The following is a 25,542-nucleotide window of genomic DNA, read 5'->3' as shown; positions in this document are numbered from 1 at the left end:
GCTCTTTATATGGATCTGTTGGTTGATCTTGCTGATCTTCAGCGAGAGTCCATCTTGATTTTTATAAGTGATTATATTGCCGAGTATTATGGGCTAGGAACTATTGAAAAGTCCCCTGTGTGGACAGGTGGTGAGCGTTCTAGTTGCCAATGATGCCATAGATACTCTGATGAAGGAATGATGGGAAATTATGAATCAACCAGATAAATTGGAAGATTGTGATCAGTGGTACTATGGTTTCATTAAAGGATTGTTTTGAAGCTAAGAAAAAGGCAATTTCATATTGGGTGTGTAAGTGGTGTGGCTAGTTTTATGTTTGCATGAACTTCCGGCTAGGGGGCCTTGGAACTCTTTTCCTTGGTACCCGGGACAAAACCTAACCAAATTCCAAATTGGATCCCATCACTACAGTGGTTGGGCGGTTGGCTAACCCATGGGATCGGATGGGGTTAGGCTGGACTGATGGATCCGTAAATCGAGATTTAATTTCTATTATTACGATAGATGAAGTAAATCCTGGATAGAAATTGTTCTATGGATAGGAATCAACGGCTGTGCCTCTTGATGGGGAAAAAAGCGTTGATCCCAATGATCCAAGTGCAAGTTCTTCCTTGATTTGACCAAGTACCGTTAAAGGTGCAGTCAGATCAGTTTGATTAGTAATGATCTTGACTACGTTAGAGTAAAGAGTTATCCTGGTGGAATCGCCCGTGCTTTCCGGGTAAAGGAAGTTTTTCCGATTTCGGTTTTGGACAAACCGACGGATTAGTCTCTTGTCCGGATATCCGTGGGCGAGGCCCCGAGTGTGGGACCCCTGTCCCGCGCGAGAAGTGCTACTTCCGCTGCTAGTACCCCGAATCCGTTGCTCGGTGGGAACAGGGATCTCACAGTTGGTATCAGAGCAAGGTTTTGAAAGCTAATAAAGATAATTAAATTCTTATCTGAAATTGGTAATAAGAATTCAGAAACAGCATTTTCATAATGTATTTTCATTCCGTAAGCTTCTTTAATGAAGAAATTTTAATCAAAGAAATTGTTTTTATAGATGGAAGTTCCCCATTTATCTGGTATTCCCGACCTCACCCAGTCTCAAGATATGATTGCATTTGCCTTCGAGCATCTCATCTCAAGGATCATCATTTTTCAATCAGAATCCAAATCAATTCATCGGTTTCCAAACAGAACTAAAAATCATATCAACCACATTCGAAATCATCATCTGGATAGCATTAACGCTTATAATTTCAAGTCTTAGATTTACTCGTATATACTGTCAGTAAAGAGCTGCAGTTATACTCTCGGTATATACGGTAGTCACGGCCCTTGGAATTATAAGGTAAATACCATCATGTCTAGGCCTCAAGCAAGTCAGGGATTCTATATAATTGCGGTACTTCCATCTGAAGACCCAATTACCAATTTACGAATTTCAGTTTGAATATCAAATTGTATGAATTATATCACACAATTACAACCTTTTTTGTGCTTCTTGATAAATTTTTGACATATTTGGTTTCTCAGTTGATCTTTATTAGCCAAATGCTCTGATACCAACTGTGAGGTCCCCCTGTTCCCACCGAGCAACGGATTCGGGTACTAGCAGCGGAAGTAGCACTTCTCGCGCGGGACAGGGGTCCCACATTCGGGGCCTCGTCCACGGATATCCGGACAAGAGACTAATCCGTCGGTTTTTCCAAAACCGAACCCGGAAAAAACTTCCCTTACCGGAAAGCACGGGCGATTCCACCAGGATAATTTTTTTTCTCTAACGAAGACAAGATCATTTCTGATCAAGCTGATCCAATTGTATCTTCACGATACTAGATCAGATCAAGGAAGAAACTTGCACTTGGATCATTGGGATCAACGCTTTTTTCCCCATTCAAGAGGCACAGCCGTTGATTCCTATCCATAGAACAATTACTGTCCGGGATTTACTTTATCTATCGTATTAACAAAAGTTGAGTCTCGATTTACGGATCCATCAGTCCAGCCTAACCCCATCCGATCCCATGGGTTAGCCAACCGCCCAACCACTGTAGTGATGGGATCCAATTTGGAATTTGGTTAGGTTTTGTCCCGGGTACCAAGGAAAAGAGTTCCAAGGCCCCCTAGCCGGAAGTTCATGCAAACATAAAATTAGGCACACCACTTACACACCCAATATGAAATTGCCTTATTCTTAGCATCAGCTAAGAATAAGGCCCCCTAGCCGAAAGTTCATGCAAACATAAAATTAGGCACACCACTTACACACCCAATATGAAATTGCCTTATTCTTAGCATCAGCTAACTTTAAAACAATCCTTTAATGAAACCATAGTACCACTGATCACAGTCTTCCAAATTATCCGGTTGATTCTCAAATTTCCCATCATTCCTTCATCATCAGAGTATCTATGGCATCATTGGCAACTAGAACGCTCACCACCTGTCCACTCAGAGGCCGTTTCCATAGTTCCTAGCCCATAATACTCGGCAATATAATCATTTATCAAGATGGACTCTCGTTGAAGATCAGCAAGATCAACCAACAGATCCATATAAAAGAGCCATGGACTCATCCGTTGAGGACCAGCAAGGTCAGTCAACCAGATCCATGCCCGGTTTCACAAAACAACTCTTACTCCTTGTTCCAATATCTTCCTCGACGCACGCGTGGGTATCCTAGGCGACCCAGAGCCCGAGCACCGTATGGTCAGCACCCTCTAGGATCCTTCGCAGGTGACCTAGCGCTTCACTCATAGGCCGCTTCCTTGGTCCCTCATCCACCGTACCGGAAGCTCACCATTTTAATCGAACCGAGGCTGGTCAAGACCTCGGTCGACCTTGCTACGCGAGACGTCCTCCATTGACTCTCCGTCAGCAGTTGCAACTTTATCAGTTAGGTCTCCACGACCTTAATCACAAGACGGTCAAAATGCTTCCCCAGCATTCTTGACATAAAACAGCCATTTACAAACAGCATTTACAAACAGTTTACAAATACAGTTTCTATATTAACTCTCATTTTTCCACATTGTTCCTCATTAATCCACATTACTTATTCCACATTCCATTTATATGTGTACTCATCCAATCACCTCATTTTCCATCTCTTCACTTCAAATTCCTTCACATCACATATCATATATTCACATCCATATCCACAGTCATACATCCACATCCATATCCACATTCACATCCATACATCCACATCTACATGCTTATCTCCATTTTCACATCTTCATTTATACATCCACATCCCATATCCACATTCATACATACACATCCACATCCCATATCCACATTCATACATACACATCCATACATCCACATCTACATCCACATACATACATACATCCACATCCACATTCACATTCACATACATCCACATCCACATTCCCATACATCCACATCTATACATCCACATTCCACATTCACATCTATACATCCACATCTACATTCACATTCACATACATCCACATCCACATTCCCATTCACATCTATACATCCACATCCATTCACATCTATACATCCACATCTACATCCACATTCACATCTATGCATATATATCTTCGTGCATATATCCATTTTCACGTTCATACATCCACATCTACATGCTTACCTCCATTTTCACATCCTCATTTATACATCCACATCCACATTCACATTCACATACATCCACATCCACATTCCCATACATCCACATCTATACATCCACATTCCACATTCACATCTATACATCCACATCCATTCACATCTATACATCCACATCTACATCCACATTCACATCTATGCATATATATCTTCATGCATATATCCATTTTCACGTTCATACATCCACATCTACATGCTTACCTCCATTTTCACATCCTCATTTATACATCCACATCCCATATCCACATTCATACATACACATCCATACATCCACATCTACATCCACATACATACATACATCCACATCCACATTCACATTCACATACATCCACATCCACATTCCCATACATCCACATCTATACATCCACATTCCACATTCATATCTATACATCCACATCTACATTCACATTCACATACATCCACATCTATATTCACATTCACATACATCCACATCCACATTCCACATTCACATCTATACATCCACATCTACATCCACATTCACATACATCCACATCCACATTCCCATTCACATCTATACATCCACATCCATTCACATCTATACATCCACATCTACATCCACATTCATATCTATGCATATATATCTTCATGCATATATCCATTTTCACGTTCATACATCCACACTCCCATCTCCACATCCACACATCCACATACATACATCCATTTCTACATTCCCATTTATATAACCCCATATACCTTCACATCTAATCTTTTACATCACATCCATTCTCGCCCTATCACAACCCATATACATCTTATCCTATCACATACACTTCTTACCTCATCCCCCCATACACATCTTAATTCATCTTATCACCTCCTAACTTATTTCATAAGCATCTTATCACCTCTTATCACACCTCTTATCACATCTCTTATCACCTCCTAACTTATTTCATAAGCATCTTATCACACCTCTTATCACATCCTATCACATCTCTTATCTATTTATAGAATACAAGAGAATTCTTACATTTGATATAAGATTTCTTTACACATTTATTTATGAATAAATTCTATTTAAGGAGATTAATACTTTCAAAGTAAAAATCAATCTTTTATGCATCTTCTTATGCATAAATTCATTTTTAATGAAAATGACACTTTTGAATTAAATTTTAATCTTTTATGCATTTTTCTATACATAAATTCAATTTAGATGAGAATAACACTTTTGAATTAAAAAATCAATCTTTTATGCATCTTCTTATGCATAAATTCAATTTGGTAGGAATTACACTTTTAGAATAAAAAAATTTCTCTTATGCATCTAAGTTAAGCATAAAATCCATTTATGAGGAAAATCACACTTTAGTATAAAAAGAATATCTTTTATGCATACCTATATGCATGAAATTCAATTATGATAAAAGTCACACTTTTATAATAAAATAATCAACTTTTATGCATACCTCTATGCATGAAATCCAATATGATAAAAGTAACACTTTTGATATAAAAATTTTTCCATTATGCATACTTCTATGCATGAAATAAAAATGGTAAGAATAACACTTTTGATATAAAAATTTATCCATTATGCATACTTCTATGCATGAAATAAAAATGGTAAAAATAACACTTTTGATATAAAAATTTATCCATTATGCATACTTCTATGCATGAAATAAAAATGGTAAAAATAACACTTTTGATATAAAAATTTATCCATTATGCCTAATATTAAAATTCAATTTCTCCATGATTGTAATGAAATTCTTTCAATTAATCTAGGATGATAATTCCTAGAATATGGTAGGAAGTCCTCTTTTTATGCTTTGAATGAGATTATTTTATGCATAATTTTTATAAAAATTTTACCATAGCTCCGCTGCTATGACTGATAAATCTCAATTTTTCTAAGGGATAATGCTTATCATTAAGGAAATAATTAAAATGATCTCTAATTGGATTATTAATCCATAATGGATTGAATCATTAATATTCATAAACTAAAAGCATAGAAAAAAGCCATTAATTTGGCCTCAAGCATAGCTTAATCTTGGGTTAAGGAAAAGCTTTATGAAAAGCTTGATTTGGATTGAGAACGAGTCATGAGTATGACCATTTCTTGAGTGAGAGAGAGAATTTACATAAGAATCATTAGAATTTAAACATAAATGAAAATTAACTTCAATAGCATTTATTAAATTATGTAACTCTTCACTACTATTCAAACTTCAATAGCATTTAAAAAAAACCATACCAATTAAACTTCTCAAGCTTGAGAGGGGTTGAGAAGAGAGAAACATTGAGAAATTATAGAAAGATCAATATTCACTAATTACCTTACAACTTGCTTGATTCTTTGTTCACGGTAGAGGCCCCCAACCAATCAATTGGTTAAGTATGTTGATGGAGCCACTAATGGGGATTGAAGAAAGAGGGAAGCTCCAAAAACTAGTGAATTATTAAATGAATTCACAGTTCTTGGCTTAGGTGGAGTAGAGTAACGATGCATAAACACTATATATTTTTCAACAAGGGTGAGGCTTCTATTTATAGGAAAAATTGAGCTCCTAACCAAACAAACTGATTCTAGAATTTTCTAAATCAGTTTGGTCAATATTTGACCATTTTTAGGTCAGTTAAGCTAACTTTTTGGAACTAGACTTGAATGAGGAGAGAGGAGAGATGAAATATCTCAATTTTTATGAGTTTAAAACTCATTCAAGCATGTGAAATATGCACCTCCTTTAAAGAACTCCCCTTCCTTACATATGTCATATTTTTAATATTGCTCATAGTTTTTTACTAATAAACCTTGTACATTTTCAACTCTTCATCTTATGTGAAATATGCACCTCCTTTAAAGAACTCCCCTTCCTTACATATGTCATACTTTTAATATTGCTCATAATTTTTTACTAATAAACCTTGTACATTTTCAACTCTTCATCTTATGTGAAATATGCACCTCCTTTAAAGAACTCCTCTTCCTTACATATGTCATACTTTTAATATTGCTCATAATTTTTTACTAATAAACCTTGTACATTTTCAACTCTTCATCTTATGTGAGTATTTACTCATTTTTGGGTATCTTCTTTTTCAAATTGGATTTATCTCCTCCCTACACATGGATTGATGCTATTGGTCCATAGGAACCTTAATTGGACCATAATCCGAAAATTTCTGAAAATCTAGACCCTTAGGCTAAGGTCCTTTATACCCATTTTCAATTAATTCCAATTGCACATTGGAAAATTCTTTTTGAATTTCTGTTTCAGGGGAATTTATCTTAATTATAAGAGATATTTTTCTATCCAAAAATATTCAAAATCTAAATATTCTCTCTCTAGAATATTTTCTCTCTCTAGGTTAAAACAGTTAGAAACAAGTCTTTTATATTTTTGAAGAGGGATTGATTATAGAAGAAGATACTAGACATCAAAAAGGGGTTTGGGGGAGGAATCTTACATCCACGGCCTCGAGGGGTAAATCTCCCCGTGCCTCGAGAGCCTCTAGATGAGTAAAAAGCCTGATTTCTTGCATGTTCATCATTGCTTGACGAGGATGCACCACCTGTAACACTCATACCACCAAGGCCAAGCTTCAATTCTTCCACAATGAGCAATGACACAAGCTCATTAAAGTCTGGCATTCCTCCCAATCTTACTGAGATGGAAGTGTCAAAAGATTTGTATTTTTTGTCTAAACCACGCAATGTGAGAGCAACCAAATCATCATCATCCATTGGGGCATGGATCGATGACAAGGAATCTGCATAACCCTTGATTTCCTGAACATACTCATGTATGCTCCTATTCCTTCGTGTTACACTGTGAATCTGTTGCTTCAGTTGTATCTTCCTTGCACCAGTGTCTGTCTCATACATTCGGCACAATATACCCCATGCTTCTTTCGGTGTATCTGCATCTTGGATGTGAATAAGCAAGGCATCTGTTACACATATTGAAAAATAATGCAACACCTTCGAAGATCGCTCTACCCATTGCTTGTGAGCCAGTAACTGAGCATTATTTGGTTGAGGAGGGAGGTATGGCCTTGGATCTTCCTCCGAGACAAGACTCCATAAACCTTTGACTTTCAAAAAACTCTTCATTTGAAACTTCCACACTTGAAAGTTAGTGCGATCAAGCTTCTCGCCAACAATCTGTATCGGACCATCTCCCATTGTTGCAAAAAAAAATAGAGTAGATGTACCCTTTCGATTACAATGTATGAAGTACCTGTAATGCTCCAAATCTCTCCAAATCACATCAAATGCTTGCAAATTGTGTGCATTAACATCCCACAATGGTTCACCAATAATTTATACTCGATCAAAGTTGAAACCAAATGAAACTCCTTCACAAAAAATTTTCTGGTTTTTTTCTCGCCAGAGAACCAGTCAAAGATCTTGCTCTAAATCCTTCAAATCTTGTCCAAATGCAATGATTCAACTTGAAATGGCTTCCCAACACATTGCTCCAACATATCCTAGAAGGGTTTGATCCAATTCTTCAAGGGGAATGAGAACCACCAATTTTTGTAAACTCTGGTTTGAATTTTTCTGCACCTGTCAGGTACCACCTCTCACTAAAAATGCTCTATTTCCTTCAAATCTTCTCCAAATCCAAAACTTTTTGATTCAAAAGTTTAGCAACTCATAGGACTCTACTTTTACCAGAGGAATTTGGCCAATTTGATATAGACAAGGATTAATGCCTTGATTAAAACTACTCTGTTTCTGGACAGACTTTCTGTAAACCTACACACCTCTGCTAAATCACTTCAATGAGCTCCAAATACATGAAATGAGCTGCAACCAAGCATCACAAGGCCTTAGCAATGTCTTTGCTAAACTCTCCAAGCTTTAAAGCATTCACTTTGGTGACCAAATGAGTGAATTAGACTAGATTCTTTGTAAACTGTCCAAGAACCTGCATCAGCATGCGCCGCCTGCTCCAGGAGCTCTAGGAGAGAGGGGAAATCACAATTGAAGTGACCAGCACCTTAGCAATGACCTAATCTACCTTGGGTATGAAGGGTTTAGCTCAATTTTCTCTGTAGCTTTTGCAATTGATCCTCCACGGGGGGTATGTCCACTGGTTTTGTGAAAAACCAGAAACTTTTACATAAATCCACTTTTTCTTGATTTTAATCAAATCTGTATGCATCAATCTGCTTCAAGATTCTGTATGTTGCTTGTGCCCCACTTTGTTAATGCATTTCCAAGTCCAAATACATGTGCCTTTGTGTATACATTTGCCAAGAGTATACATTCACTTCAAGCTTTCCATGAAAGCTTAGAGAAAAAACCAAAATTTTGCACTTGCTTTATGCACTTCAATCTTCACTAAACTTGCTCTTTGGCACCTGCAATCCGCAGAGGGGGTCTTGCTACACTTACCAATGGTCCTTAGCTCTCAGATCTGATGCCGGTGTGTGCTCCACAGCTTTTCCTTTGCTCCAAGCTCCAATGGCTTCCTTCACAGCTTTTTCTTCTTCTTCCCTCTTCTCTCACTCACTCTCACAACTCAGCTAATGAGCTCTTGGCTCTGATACCATGATAAAAAACAGAAGCAGGATGTAACACACACAAGAGAAGCAAACCCTAATCCATAACCATCAACTATAAAGAAGGAGAGAAGCCATAGTCACCATATCTCTCACACACACACAGGAGAACACAACATAGTGTTATGTCCACACTACAAAGTAAACCTAATGTAATGTCCACACCACACATGACCAGCTGGACGCGGTCATAAACACACCACACGATATCTATCTACCATACTGTCACTCTGTCAGCACCCATGTGCTATCCTCCAGCTGTATACGAGCTTGATATTTCAACACTAACCCCCACCCCACCATCAAGGAAAGTGAGTGCCTCGTACCCACCATGATGAATCAGGATTGTAGCATTTGTTTCATCACTTTTATAATAACGTCCCAACAAACTGATTAACTGTTATCTTTGATGACTCGGGATTTCCTTCTGTGCTTTAGGGTTCTTTCTGCCAAAGGTGGTAGAACCTCCTCTGTAGTGTCGACTAGCCTTAGTTTGCCTTCTACCCATTCCTTTATGTCTATCCATAGGGTTGGTGAACTACATAGCAATTTTCCCAATGGCATTTTTACAAACATGGATAGTACAACCACGAGACTTCCTATGTCTCTAGGTTATTTGGCAATTGAGGGTTCTCCCCAGGTGTGTGTTTCGTATTCATCCCTAGGGAAGGAATGGATGGACTCACCCCATGCATTTTCCTCAAACATCCTGGACATTATGTTTGCTTAAGATCCCTCTTCCATTTCTTCTGGAATTGGAGTAGGTACATCCAATTCTCTTTCCCTTGTTGGCTCGTTTTGTGGATACATTGTATCCCCTTGACCTAGTTAGCCCTTAGCTTGGCTTCATGAAGCCGTTGACATTCTTCTACTAAGGCCTTGGTGTCTTCAAGCTTCCTTATCTCCTCTTTGGCATTTGGGTACTCACCGACTCCTTTAGGGGTTGATGGTCTCTCCCTTTGCTCCTCTAGGTGTCAGGCTCTTTGTATCCCCTTGACCTAGTTAGCCCTTAGCTTGGCTTCATGAAGCCGTTGACATTCTTCTACTAAGGCCTTGGTGTCTTCAAGCTTCCTTATCTCCTCTTTGGCATTTGGGTACTCACCGACTCCTTTAGGGGTTGATGGTCTCTCCCTTTGCTCCTCTAGGTGTCAGGCTCTTTGTGGTTGATCGCTTGATCCCCTTCTTCTCTCAATTGGGTGGATCTGGTGTGAATTGTATCTTCTTCGGATCCATCTTGGATTGTGACCCTGCTGTCATCCATACCCACTTTTTTCACTCTTAACCTGTGGCCATTTTTGGAAATGGTTGCATCTGCTCGGTTCTTCCCCTTATCTCCCAATTGGGCCTGGGCTCATGTCAAGACATTGGGTGGTGTGATATTTCCAGGTTGCAAACTCAATGGTTTCGATGGTGGCCTGATTATTAGAAATGGAAGTCAAACCACTTGCGCGCGGTATGGACAATCCTTGATCAAATAATCAATACCACATTTAGTACAAGTGAGTACTGGCATGTCATTGGGCAAAGCAGTTAATTGTTGGGGTTGGTGTGTATGAACCACATTCTTGTTTGGGCACTCATCAACGATTTGATGCGGCCCTCCAAAATCAAAACATTATAGCGGTCCTCTCCTGATTTTTGAGTTCATGTCCTTACCCTTCCACTGTACCGTGGTTTGAAACACAGGTAGTGGCGTGTTATTTTGTAGAACATTGAGTTTAGGTGTGACCTCCGCAGCTTCCCTATAGTACTCTCGCTAAGTTCTACTTCATGTATGGCTCTTCAATCAATACTTGGTTGATTTTAGCCTGTGGTGGTTATGATGGTAGAATAGGTGGTGGTAGAGGTGAAGTGTCGTGTACCCGGAACATCCCCCTAGGAAAATAGGAAGAGTTGGTTTGTCCTACAGCTGCAATGATTTGTCCAGGTGGTGCTGGTAAAGCTAATGGATCTCTCGGTGTCAGTAGCTGTGCAACTATTTGGAACCTTGGATATCCTCACATTGAAGTGTCATGATTCCCTAATTTTACAGAGTGTGCACAATAGAGTAGGGGCCTTGCTCTTAATTGTGGACATTTGGTGTGGTAGTGTGATTCAATCTGCACATGGAGCACCACACCAATTCCCTACGGGGGTACAGATGCTTATGCCCATGCCCATATGTTTCTCTTCCCTCTTTTACCTTAAATTTGAGCTTATCCATAGTTATGTTTCCGAATCGCTTACCCCGAGTTCCAATCTCTTGGTGACTAGAAACACGCGAAGTCGTTATCAAAGATATTCTGACATCTTTTTTGATTGCGACAATTCTAGCATATTATCTTCATATTCAATCTAATTTGTAACATGCATCTAGAGTGGCTGGTCGGCGGGCTAGTACCAGATAAGGCAATAACTGATCGTCGTCAGTTATTTAACCTCTCCCATAGTTTACACCTTGAATTTAAATGCTTAAGTTGAGACACAGTCTCTCATTGACTCCAATTCCTTTTTTTTGATATTGTGCAGCTATGCCACAAGGCTCCATTTGTCACCACTTCTAGCAAAGCTGGGCACAGACACATTCTTGAGTTATGTGATGTTAACCTTATCCTCGGGTTTGAGGGTTTGGAATCACTGATGCGCTTTACCTCTTCTAGGGTCAGTGAGAAAGCATGAACATTGTTAAATCACTAAACAGGCCCGCAGGTTTTGCAGGTGGATTCAAAAATCTCTATATGTTTAATAGGATCCCCGTCCCTTGAGAATTTTTGGACTAGCTTGGAAATGATGTGTGGCTTCATTTGGGAGGGTCGGGATTCTAGAGCAGTACTCCGAGGTTGGGAAGAATACTTGGCCTATCGTGGCTACACTTTCCATGTCCCGTCTCATTCCGGGGGGGGTGCCGGGGTTCAATAGCCTTGAATTTGACATTTGGATGGGCACTTCTTGCCTTGGACTAAGTCTGGCTAGTTGACGGACCCATGCTCGTCGTCTCGCAGATTGTGCTTCTTCGTCTCATGACTAGTTTGGAGACCAAACAATCCCCAAAAAATATCAATGATACTACTAGATTTGGTTGGGAAGGGTGGTTTCTCCTCTTCCCCAAACCGAGAGTATCTCAACTCTCCTTCTATGGATTTTTCACTACTAGTTTCAACGATGGTCATATTCCTTAAGACACTCAAGTGAGTGCTTACTGAGTGGCCTAAACCCACACTTTTTTTATAAGAAGATCGTCTCCGATAAGCTTTCCAGACCTTAAGTGCATGTATGTATGATTTGATAAGCTATTTTGCTATCCCAATTAAGTTTTGATTAGATTCTGTTGACCTGTTTTTGAAGCCATGAGATTGCAGAGAGCAGTTCATGGGCGTGAAGTGTCACAAAACAGTTCACGTCATGAATGATTTTCTACACTTCCACGTATTTAATTTTTTTTCTCTTGGGATCAGAATTTCACGTTACCTTGTTATGGGTGTCAGTCTTTTCAAGACCTCCTCAGCGTTAACCTAACTACACCAAGCTCATGAGATGAGTTGGATTTGATTAAGGCGTGAGACTGTAGAAAAATTTCACGTCGTGAAGAGATAAGGCTTCATGTCATGAAAAATAATGGGTTCACGTCGTGAACAAAAAAATTTTCACACTGTGAAGGTTCAGAAAATGGTTCACATCATAAACGATTTAGTTCACGCCGTGAAGAGCTATGAAATAGTTCACATCATGAACGATTTTTTGCACGTTCATGATTCTTAAATTTATCAGACCTTGTGGTGTCAGAGGTGTGAGGATAAGGCTACCTATTTTTAGCAAGGTAATCCTGTGAATTGCGGCGTTAATCGTAGGCACGCAGGTGTGGGAGCAGTTCACAGCGTGAGCACTCCCTGCACCACACACAATGGGTAGTGGAGGTCCTATGCCACCTACTAGGACTAAACCCTACTCACTATAGGAATTCTTTAGTTTCTTGAGACACCTCCCACTATTTTAGGACCTCAACCTATAGCTCTTGGCATGAAACCCATGAGACACATTGAGGCAAGGCCACTCAATGAGAATTTCACCGTACTTATATTCCAGAACTAGATCTTATAGAGGGATTGCTGGGATACAAATCCTACCCAAAGTCGAGTATAGAATCTGATGTAGAGTTTGTAAGGATGCCTGACAATACCTTGGATTCCATTTATAGAATGTCAACCTTTGGTGTTTATGCCTATGAGAAACCAACGGGTTATAAGGCATGAGAAATGCACTCTAAAAACTCTGGCCAACCCTTAGACTGTTATACATGTGGAGGAGCACACCTCAAAAGGAAGTGCCCCTACTAAGTCTGAGATGAGGTTGCCCAAAGCATCTCAGTGATGTCATGATGGCGTCTACATTGTGGCATAACTCACATCGTTGAATATTTCCCCAACAATCCTCACCTAGGAAATGATCAAGAGCCCACCACACAATTGAACATGTTGAGTGCCCTAAGAAAAAAAAGCTCTTTGGTTGTCACTAAAGCACTTGTCCTCACACGATCCCAAGCTAAGGGGTAGCTCTTTCTAGCTTAAAAGACAAAGAGAGTGACAAAATCTTGCATGCTTCTAGGAAGCATTTGAAAGGACAAAAGAAGGAAGAAATCAAACAACGTAAGAAGTCTAAACCCTCAATAGAACAAGCTTCTAGAGCTAAGAAAGAGGGTAATGTGGTCATTGAGAGTGACGATTGTTGGAAAGCATGAGAGAGAGAGAGAGAGAGAGAGAGAGAGAGAGAGAGAGACTTAATGAAATAAACACAGACAACAATCACTAGAGTGAGTGAATGTACAAATGATAAGTAGAGTGCAGTATAAGGGCTAAATATATAGGTATGGGAGAGAGAAGGTGTGATGGAAAAGATGCCACATAGGCACACATATCTACCTCAAGTGATGAGATAAGTGAGTTGGTGTGAGTTCACACATGAGCGGATGGCACACATACAAAGCTCCAAAATACCCAACAAACCCCCCCTTTGGAGAAAAGATGGAGATATATTAAAAGAAAAACCTTTAAAAGCTAAAATGACCTCCACACTATACCATGTCATTTACTAGTCGTATCCGCTATGTTAACTCAAAGGCTTAAGATTGAGCATGACTCAAAGGCTATATTAGGCACTCTCATGGCTTCTATAAAAGCATGGGTAGAAGCTCTAGGTCTAAGCATGGATGCACAACAGCTCAGAGGGCTAGGTGGTTAAAGTACCCACATTCCCATAACCATTGTAGGACTAATTCATAGGAGCATCACTCTTAGTAGGTTTCATAACCCCGTGGCTCCTAACATGGTTTTAAAGGATTTACATGGCTCCAATTATTTAGGTGAATACACATGGAATACAACGATAAAAACACATAGAAGAACATAGCTAGTCAATTTTAGGAGTACTAGTTTGGGCAGAGAACCCATTATTACAACACACATAAAAAGGGATAAACATTCTAGAGATATTTTTAAGACGTCCATCAAAGGATAGGTAAATATTGTCCTTGGAAGTGCCCATGTAGTGCTTGAAATTGTCGTAGATGTAATCCAAGTTAACTTGGAATAGTAGTGTCGAGGTTGTTTCCATGGAATGTCAACCTTTGGTACCAAAAAATGATGTCGTTAAAGTGGTTCTATGATTAAAAATGAACATTAAAGTAAAGGAATAATTCTTAAGGTATAATAATGTTGAAAATAGAAATTGAGATGCACCTTAGGTGCCCATAGTCCGACTTCTAATGCATTTCATGCTCTGATACCATGTTGGAAAGTATGAGAGAGAGAGAGAGAGAGAGAGAGACTAAATGTAATAAACACAGACAACAATCACTAGAGTGAGTGAATGTATAAAAGATAAGTAATCTACCACAAGTGATGAGATAAGATAAGTGAGTTGGTAGGAGTTCACACACCACGGACAACACACATATGAAGCTCCGAAATGCCCAACAATGATGGGGATACAAAGACTTCTTCTTCCTCATAAGATGCACCTAGAGATGAAATTCTAAACATGGCTCAAAGGGCCATAGCATTAAGACCTCAATGGAATGTTGCCCCCAAAAATTTCTTGTAAAAAAACAAAATTTGGGAGTAGTCCATGGATGTTGGAATTAGTGCAAATATGGAAAACAAAACAACAAAGGAATAAGCCAAGAGGGGGAAAGATAGAGGTTTTGCAAGCTCATCTGAATGACTATCTTGAGGAGCAAGCAAAGCCTTATACTGCTTCGCTGTCCAAGTGATTGAACGAATCTAGACCAACAAAATCTTTGAATGCTCTTTCCTTTTATTTGGTTATGGAAGGAGTAATCACACTTCAATGAGATCACCTATCTTTTGATAGGTAAGGAGACCAAAAAAAAGATATCATAGGAATGAGGGTAGTAATGTCTACTCCTATCACACTGACAATGGGTGAATTCTTGTCAAGAGACCTAGGTCTTTGGTGGCAAGATATATATGAGAGTGTATGGATGAGAAATTTGACTAGAACCTTGTAGATGGGTCCAATACAGAGTCTGAAGAGAGTACTAGTTACTACTCTACTGATAATCTTAGTATCATCTGTAGAAAAGTACCTATCAACACATTTGGCCTGAAAGGAAAAAACTGGGCAACCTGATCCTACAACCACCCACTATAACTACTAGTAATCTTAGTATCACCTGTAAAAAAGTACATGTCAACATGTTTGGCAAGTAAAAAAGTACCTATCAACAACTTGCCATTAAAACTAAAAAATGAAACATCTACAACAATCCTAGATGGAGGAGATGGCATGGGAAAAATGTGGTCACTAAAATTGGCTTCAACTATCCTAAAAATCAAGTTGACTGATGGAAATCTTACCATGCCTATCTGTGTATTTAGGATCAACAAGTTGACCTCATGTGGACTTATGTTTGATCACATCTTTGCTATCATGGACTTAAAAAACCCACAACATATGATCTGATATTAGAAAGGCCATTTTTGAGATAGCTTTGAATGGTCCATGATTGAGAAATTGACCATGTTTAGAACTTGATTGTTTTTTTACTTTTCTTTCAACTTTCATGGATCTTTTCTTGGTTACATTGTAGCTTAAACGGTATTTGTAAATACCCCATATGTGTTATTATAAACCTTGAGTAGCAACACTTTCTCTTTCAAATTTAGTGAAATTTCCAAACTCATCAAAATTACCAAAATTAATTTAAAGATGTTCATTTCACTTTTTCCAAGATGCATGGATTTTTTCAAATTCCCTAATACGGACATATTGGATGTATCTTAGCACAACTAGGGGAAAACCATAAATTTTCCTATGTGCTATGCAAGCAAGAAAATCAATGACACAAAGAAAAACTACACAACCACCGAACATGAAGGATTGGCCATGACCTATATAGTAAAGAAGCTTAGACATTACCTTCTAGCCAATAAGTTTGTATATTTTGTTGACCATCAAGCACTTTTCTATTTGGTGAAACAAGCCTATTGCTATTGGGCAGATCACTTGATGGTTGCTATTTCTTGTGGAAGTTCATTCTACAGTGACAGTTAGAAAAGACTCCCTAGCTGATCATTTGTCCAGAGTCCCAAATGGAGAACTTCCCACACAGAAGTGGAGGATGATTTGCCCGATGTTTGTCCATTTCACTTAAGCATGATACCAGATTGGAGCCATGAAATAGTGTATTTCTTGTCCAGTATCTTACCAATGGATGAAGACATCACTTCTGATCGAGTTCCTAATTTAATTAAGGTAGGCTCTCGATACACACTTATAGCTGGTAACTTGTATTGGTGATGAGGCAAGGATGAAATCTTAAGGCTATGCATTCATGAGGACCATTATATTGAAATACTAGAAGAAGCCCATGCAGGCACGCTCCCAGCACAAATCCCACCATGGAGTCCTACATCCAAAAGAGAAGGTGGCCTAGATTCTATGGCCTAGATTCAACTCTATCAAACGGGAACTTCAATTAGACATTCCAATCCTTAAGTTTCACAAGATAGATTCTCCCATGAATAAGGTATCTCTTTCCCAACTACAAACAAATCTTCTCACGATGACGAATCCACTTCAACTCTTGAACTAGATGATTCACTATCTATGGAGGAGACTGTGGCATTGTCATATGCCTTAATGGGGTACAACCTCTAAGAGCTTCAAAAACACATTCAAGGATCTATAGGGAAATTAGTAGATTTGTGAGGGAATGATGTAGAAGCTCCATGAGGGCAACAACAAGACAACCACACTATAGAAAGAAGATGCCAAAGTAGATAAAATGGAGAGTGTGTCCACCAACCTCAAAAAACAAAAGCTAGATACCATGACACAAGATCACAAACAAAAGGAATCATCTTTTAAAAAGTAACTCACAGGTCAAGATGGTTCATTCAGTTCCATGGGAATTGAATGGAATTACTTGAGGGATGAACTATTGAAGATTCAAAAGACTCTAAAGGACAATGAGAAGCTCTACTTAGATACAATTAAAAAGATGATAAAAGCGACTAACACAACGCTAAAAAAAGAAGAGGTCAAGTATTAAAAGTTGGAAGGTAGATTAGTCAAAGCATAATAGGAATTGTAAGACTCTGTACATCACTTAAGAGAGAAAAGGGATTAATGCAAAATAACATGTGGCACATTGGCACAAGAAAACAAGGAGCTTAGGCAATGGTGTCTTGAACAAATGAAAGAACAAATATAGAATAGGAAGATGGTAGATTTAGCCATAGGTGCAATCAGAAATTATGATGCTTCTCTTCTTCTCGAGTTCATCTCTAGCCCCCATTCCCCAACCCCCCAACCACCTCATGGATGATCATGATCTAAGCTTTGAAACTGTCACTCATGCATGATGATATATTCTTAGAACATCCACAAGACTTGGTGGCCACTCTTTTGACCTACATATGATGGTGCTAAATTTTTGAGCATGGGCTTTACTACTTATGAATTCAGATGTATTCTCGAATGATTAGGAGATGCATGAATTTACCTTACCACATGCATTGAAGGAATCCGAGGAGTACTCTTAGAGAATAGATTAACATGGATGTGGACTTTAGTAATCTTAGAAGCACATGCTACATACTATTATTTTGATTCAAGGGATTCACCATTGTATCTGTCATTGGGAATTTTAAAGCTTCAGTGCATTATTACTCAGCATCTCCTCCAACTCAATGAATTAATAGGTAAGGCTTTCCTTTTAGTCATAATCATATTTTTCTATTCTTTCATCTCTTTAATTCGTTGCTTTTTATGCATAATGGTTTTTATGCATAATGTATAGGACTAATGCTTTTATTCTTACGTGCTTTTCTTGTTTTATATTGTAAGTCTCTTCTTTTTGGAGCCCAACGCTTCTCAAGGTAAGATCTTGCAAACAAGCTCTTTTTATATTTAGGATTTTCTTGTTTTCACCCTCGGGGTTTAGATTTTGTTATTTGAATGGAAAGCCCAAATCCACAACACTCACTAACACAAAGCTAACCAAGGGAAGAGTACTCACATTTGGCATGTCATGGGGAACTTAGTACCTTACCTGCCATTTCATGGAAGAGGCACCTACACAAATGTAATAAGCTAGCACTTGAGAAGACCCACCTTCCACTGTCACCATGAAATTTTTATATGTAGAGCTTGGTACTCCCCATTGTTGCAAGACCATGCTCCACCATGCAAAGGTAATAGCTCACTCCTCCGACTCTCTCACTAGCAATACATGGCAAGACCAAAAGGCCAAGAGGGTGGAAATCTCACACACACACTCTCACATAAGCAGACCAAGAGAATAAGAGGATAGGGTAAAGAGATAGAAAAACCTCTCAAATCAACACTCAAGGGGATGTCCCTTTCTCATTAGATAAATTCACTTATATACAAGGAAGTTATAAGTTTGGTCATCCACACCCAATAACATTGTCTAGGCTAGTCTAAGCACACATTGATGATGCCAGCTCTTTCACTTGGCTTAGTCATCCCTTGATTATATCATTAAGAACAATTATATAGGAAATATAATTATTAGAACAAGTTATTCATTCTTTCTTAGTCAAACAACACATAAGTGAGGGTGGACAAGGATCTTTTAGGCAATTCCCATTACATGCTCTTGGATTATTCTAGATAGCTCATCTCCGCTTGTGATCAATGCACACTTCCACTAAGCTTGTTATAGATGCAGATGTGAGTTGTTGATGCATGTGAGGGGTCCATGTAAGTCTTGAGTTAACATTTCCCTAGGAAATATAATTATTAGAAGAAGTTATTCATTCTTTCTTAGTCAAACAACACATAAGTGAGGGTGGACAAGGATCTTTTAGGCAGTTCCCATTACATGCTCTTGGATTATTCTAGATAGCTCATCTCCACTTGTGACCAATGCACACTTCAACTAAGCTTGTTATAGATGCAGATGTGAGTTGTTGATGCATGTGAGGGGTCCGTGTAAATCTTAAGTTGACATTTCCCCTCCCAATTCTAGGTATGTCCTCGGACCTAGGGAATAAATGGTGGTGGTGTGAGGCTTGAGAGGAAGTCAATTTGAGATGTTGAGGGTATAGATGTCAGTGTGCAAATGCATGTGCATGGGAAAATATAAGTAAGTGTCCTTAGTGCATGTGCTTGAATGTTGCAAGCACCTACTTTCTTATATGCTTTACAGAATTGAATAGTATGCTATGCAAGAAAGAGTTGATGGGAAGGGTTGCCAATGTCAAGGATCTAGGAATTGGTCAAGGTTCTAGGAATTGGTCAAGGTTCTAGGAATTGGTCAAGGTGTAAAGCGCGTTAATGTTGGCCAACTGTGAGAAAATGATATTATATCCTTCACCCTCCTCCGAAAAACAATGAGTTGGACTTTATGCTTCTCCATGTGTGAGATAAGAAACTTTAACTTAGACTCTTATGGGTTTCTCTCCAGCACACACAACTTGACTTAGACTCTTATGCATGTCGCTCTAACACATGCAACATGGTGGCCTAAAATGATGTGAGATAGTTGTTGGGGGGAAAGCTTTAGTCTTGTGAAGTAGGTGCATTTGGATGTGGATTGTATAACAAAACTTTGTAGCCTATGATGGAAGACCATAGGATGCTATTGGTCATCACATGAAAGATCTGAAGACCTATCGGCTACAACATTAATCATGGATTTTTTCCAGGATGTGACCAACCAGCAATTGGCTAGTCCATCAGCTTATTTAAAGCCTATAAAAGGAAACCAAACTCATCATTTTGAGTCATTCAGTCCAACTAGGGAGTCCAACTAGGGCTAGATCACTAGACTAGACTTTTATATTATCATTACCTTTTTAGGCATGGTTACGGCTGCCAAGACTTGTACCTTTTTGAACATTATGAATATATTGAATACTCAGTTATCTCTCTCTATGTTCTCTATCTTTTGCTTGCGTTTTTCATCAACATGTTCTAGGATGTGTTTAGGGCTGAAAGAAAACTCCCAGAGATTTTGCATGTAACAATCTGCTACACCCACCTGCATCTTTTCTGCTAGAACTGTGCAGGGACAATGCTTAGAGGGTTGAGTGTGAATGCTCTAATACAAATGAACATTTCATGCATGAAAGCCTTGGAGTACTAATCCATAGCCCTAATCTTGATTTAAAAAATTTAAAGGCAGTCGCTCGGGGGGTTCATCTCAAAAAATGTTAGTGTACCATGTGAGTTCAATAGGAGTGGTTTTTTATTAGATACATTGAGAAAAATTAACAGGATTACATTAACAGGAGGGGTTTTTTAATTCAACTTCAGAAAAAAATCCATTAGTTCATAAGTAAAGAGGGGTTGTTTTATTGGGGGGAAAAATTTAGTTAAGGGGTTTTTTAAATACCTCTTGAATGCACGTGATACCTAGGGTTTTCTAGTAGTGCACCCCAAGAGGGCAGTCGAAAGAGGTCCCATGCCCTTAGGTGTATGATGAAGATGATCGTGCTATTGTGGTTGATTTCTAATGATGATGATCATGTTGTGTCATGCTGCACAAGACATGTGCAAGGCAAATCCCAAGCGAATCTTGAAGAGGCAACATAATAAAGATAGACCAAAGCCTGAGTTTTGGAGCATAGGTTGCTATTTTGGCAAGGGATTTGATTGGTGGTGGACAAGGATGCTATCAGCCACACCAGCACACAAATGAGGAATAATACCTATCGGCTATAGTATCTGATGGATTTTGTCGAGTTGGCCGACCGACACTCTGCTAGTTCACTTGGTCATATCAAGACCTATAAATACAATGGTTGCTTATTGTTTTAACCATTCAGTCCAGCGAGGGGGTCATCAATTTAGGCATAGACTAGGTTACATGATGAAGGCAACCTATGGCTGTAAAGATTGTACACCTTTTTTTACTATATGAATATATTAAATACTCAGCTATCTCTCTCTCTCTCTCTCTCTCTCTCTACCCATGGCAACACTTCAACTGATCAGCATACATGGATCGACCTGATATACATTTTCCAATATTTTCTACTCAATATCATCTCGGAGTCTTACAATTCTATTTTTATAACTGTAATACTGTAAGACAATCAATTTATTGTACTTTTTAGTCTCATTTAGTTGTTCTCTTTGATGAGACACCAACTTCAGATGTAAGATTCCTCCCCCACCCCCTTTTTGATATCTAGTATCTTTCCCTGTAATCAATCCCTCTTCAGAAATATAAAGACCTTGTTTCTATCTGTTTTAGCCTAGAGAGAGAAAAATATTCTAGAGAGAGAATATTCAGATTTTGAATATTTTTGGATAGAAAAATATCTCTTCTAATTCAGATGAGTTCCCCTGAAACAAAAATTCAAAAAGAATTTTCCAATGTGCAATTAGAATTAATTGAAAATAGGTATAAAGAACCTTAGCCTAAGGGTCTAGATTTTCAGAAATCTTTAGACTATGGTCCAATTAAGGTTCCTATGGACCAATAGTATCAATCCATGTGTAGGGAGGAGATAAATCCAACTTGTAAAAAAAGAAAATACCCAAAAATGAGTAAATGCTCACATGAGGTGAAGAGTTGAAAATGTACAAGGTTTATTAGTAAAAAACTATGTGCAATATTAAAAATATGAGATATTTTGGGTATAATGATTTTATTATGACACATATGTAAGGAAGGGGAGTCCCTTAAATGCTCACATAAGATGAAGAGTTGAAAATGTACAAGGTTTATTAGTAAAAAACTATGAGCAATATTAAAATGATGCCATTATGACACATATGTAAGGAAGGGGAATTCTTTAAAGGAGGTGCATATTTCACATAAGATGAAGAGTTGAAAATGTACAAGGTTTATTAGTAAAAAAACTATGAGCAATATTAAAATGATTCCATTATGACACATATGTAAGGAAGGGGAATTCTTTAAAGGAGGTGCATATTTCACATAAGATGAAGAGTTGAAAATGTACAAGGTTTATTAGTAAAAAAAAACTATGAGCAATATTAAAATGATTCCATTATGACACATATGTAAGGAAGGGGAGTTCTTTAAAGGAGGTGCATATTTCACATGCTTGAATGAGTTTTAAACTCATAAAAATTGAGATATTTCATCTCTCCTCTCTCCTCATTCAAGTCTAGTTCCAAAAAGTTAGCTTAACTGACCTAAAAATGGTCAAATATTGACCAAACTGATTTAGAAAATTCTAGAATCAGTTTGTTTTGGTTAGGAGCTCAATTTTTCCTATAAATAGAAGCCTCCCCCTTGTTGAAAAATAGTTAGTGTTTATGCATCGTTACTCTACTCCACCTAAGCCAAGAACTGTGAATTCATTTAATAATTCACTAGTTTTTGGAGCTTCCCTCTTTCTTCAATCCCCATTAGTGGCTCCATCAACATACTTAACCAATTGATTGGTTGGGGGCCTCTACCGTGAACAAAGAATCAAGCAAGTTGTAAGGTAGTTAGTGAATATTGATCTTTCTATAATTTCTCAATGTTTCTCTCTTCTCAACCCCTCTCAAGCTTGAGAAGTTTAATTGGTATGGTTTTTCTTTAAATACTATTGAAGTTTGAATAGTAGTGAAGAGTTACATAAGTTAATAAATGCTATTGAAGTTAATTTTCATTTATGTTTAAATTCTAATGATTTTTATGTAAACTCTCTCTCTCACTCAAGAAATGGTCATACTCATGACCCGTTCTCAATCCAAATCAAGCTTTTCATAAAGCTTTTCCTTAACCCAAGATTAAGCTATGCTTGAGGCCAATTTAATGGCTTTTTTCTATGCTTTTAGTTTATGCATATTGATGATTCAATCCACTATAGATTAATGATCCAATTAGAGATCATTTTAATTATTTTCTTAATGATAAGCTTTATCCCTTAGAAAAAATTGAGATTTATCAGTCATAGCAGCGGAGCTATGGCAAAATTTTTATAAAAATTATGCATAAAATAATTTCATTCAAAGCATAAAAAGAGGACTTCCTACCATATTCTAGGAATTATCATCCTAGATTAATTGAAAGAATTTCATTATAATCATGGAGAAATTGAATTTTAATATCATGCATAAAGGATAATTTTTTTATATCAAAAGTGTTACTTTTATCATTTTTAATTTTCATGCATAGAAGTATGCATAAAGGAAAAATTTTTATATCAAAAGTGTTACTTTTATCATTTTTTTTAATTTTTCATGCATAGAAGTATGCATAAAGAAAAAATTTTATATCAAAAGTGATACTTTTATCATTTTTAATTTTCATGCATAGAAGTATGCATAAAGGATAATTTTTTTATATTAAAAGTGTTATTTTTATCATTTCTAATTTTCATGCATAGAAGGATGCATAAAGGAAAAATTTTTATATCAAAAGTGTTACTTTTATCATTTTTAATTTTCATACATAGAAGTATGCATAAAGGATAATTTTTTTATATATCAAAAGTGTTACTTTTATCATATTGGATTTCATGCATAGAGGTATGCATAAAAGTTGAATATTTTATTATAAAAGTGTTACTTTTAGCATAATTGAATTTCATGCATAGAGGTATGCATAAAAGATATGGGAAGTGATAAGATATGATAAGATGCATGTGGATGTGGATGTGGATGTATGAATGTGGATGTATGGATGTGAATGTGGATGTGGATGTGAATGTATGAATGTGGATGTATGGATGTGGATGTGGATGTATGAATGTGGATGTATGGATGTGAATGTGGGTGTGGATGTGGATGTATGAATGTGGATGTATGGATGTGAATGAGGATGTGGATGTGGATGCATGGATGTAAATGTGGATTTGTATGTATGGATGTAGGCATGTAGATGTGGATGCATGAATGTGGATGTATGGATGTGAATGAGGATATAGATGTGGATGTATGGATGTGAATGTGCATGTAGATATGGATGTATAGATGTGAATGAGAATGTGGATGTGGATGTGGATGTGGATGTATGTATGTATGTATGTGGATGTGGATGTATGAATGAGGACGTGATAATGTATGTATGCATGTGGATGTGGATATGGATGTGTATGTATGAATGTGGATATGGGATGTGGATGTATAAATGAGGATGTGAAAATGGAGATAAGCATGTAGATGTGGATGTATGGATGTGAATGTGGGTGTGGATGTGGATGTATGAATGTGGATGTATGGATGTGAATGAGGATGTGGATGTGGATGCATGGATGTAAATGTGGATTTGTATGTATGGATGTAGGCATGTAGATGTGGATGCATGAATGTGGATGTATGGATGTGAATGAGGATATAGATGTGGATGTATGGATGTGAATGTGCATGTAGATATGGATGTATAGATGTGAATGAGAATGTGGATGTGGATGTGGATGTGGATGTATGTATGTATGTATGTGGATGTGGATGTATGAATGAGGACGTGATAATGAATGTATGCATGTGGATGTGGATATGGATGTGTATGTATGAATGCGGATATGGATGTGGATATGGATGTGTATGTATGAATGTGGATATGGGATGTGGATGTATAAATGAGGATGTGAAAATGGAGATAAGCATGTAGATGTGGATGTATGGATGTGAATGTGGATGTGGATGTGGATGTATGGATGTGGATATGGATGTGAATATATGATATGTGATGTGAAGGAATCTGAAGTGAAGAGATGGAAAATGATATGATTGGATGAGTACACATATAAATGAAATGTGGAATAAGTAATGTGGATTGCATGAGGGATAATGTGGAAAAATGAGAGTTAATATAGAAATTGTATTTGTAAACTGTTTGTAAATGCTGTTTGTAAATGGCTGTTTTATGTCAAGAATGCTGGGAAAGCATTTTGACCGTCTTGTGATTAAGGTCGTGGAGACCTAACT

Source organism: Cibotium barometz, chromosome 47 (genome assembly GCF_041138505.1).
Source record: "Cibotium barometz isolate CiBa-2024 chromosome 47, ASM4113850v1, whole genome shotgun sequence".
Taxonomy (NCBI): Eukaryota; Viridiplantae; Streptophyta; class Polypodiopsida; order Cyatheales; family Cibotiaceae; genus Cibotium; species Cibotium barometz.
The sequence above is the reverse complement of the archived record's forward strand: the minus strand, read 5'-3'. Positions refer to the sequence as shown.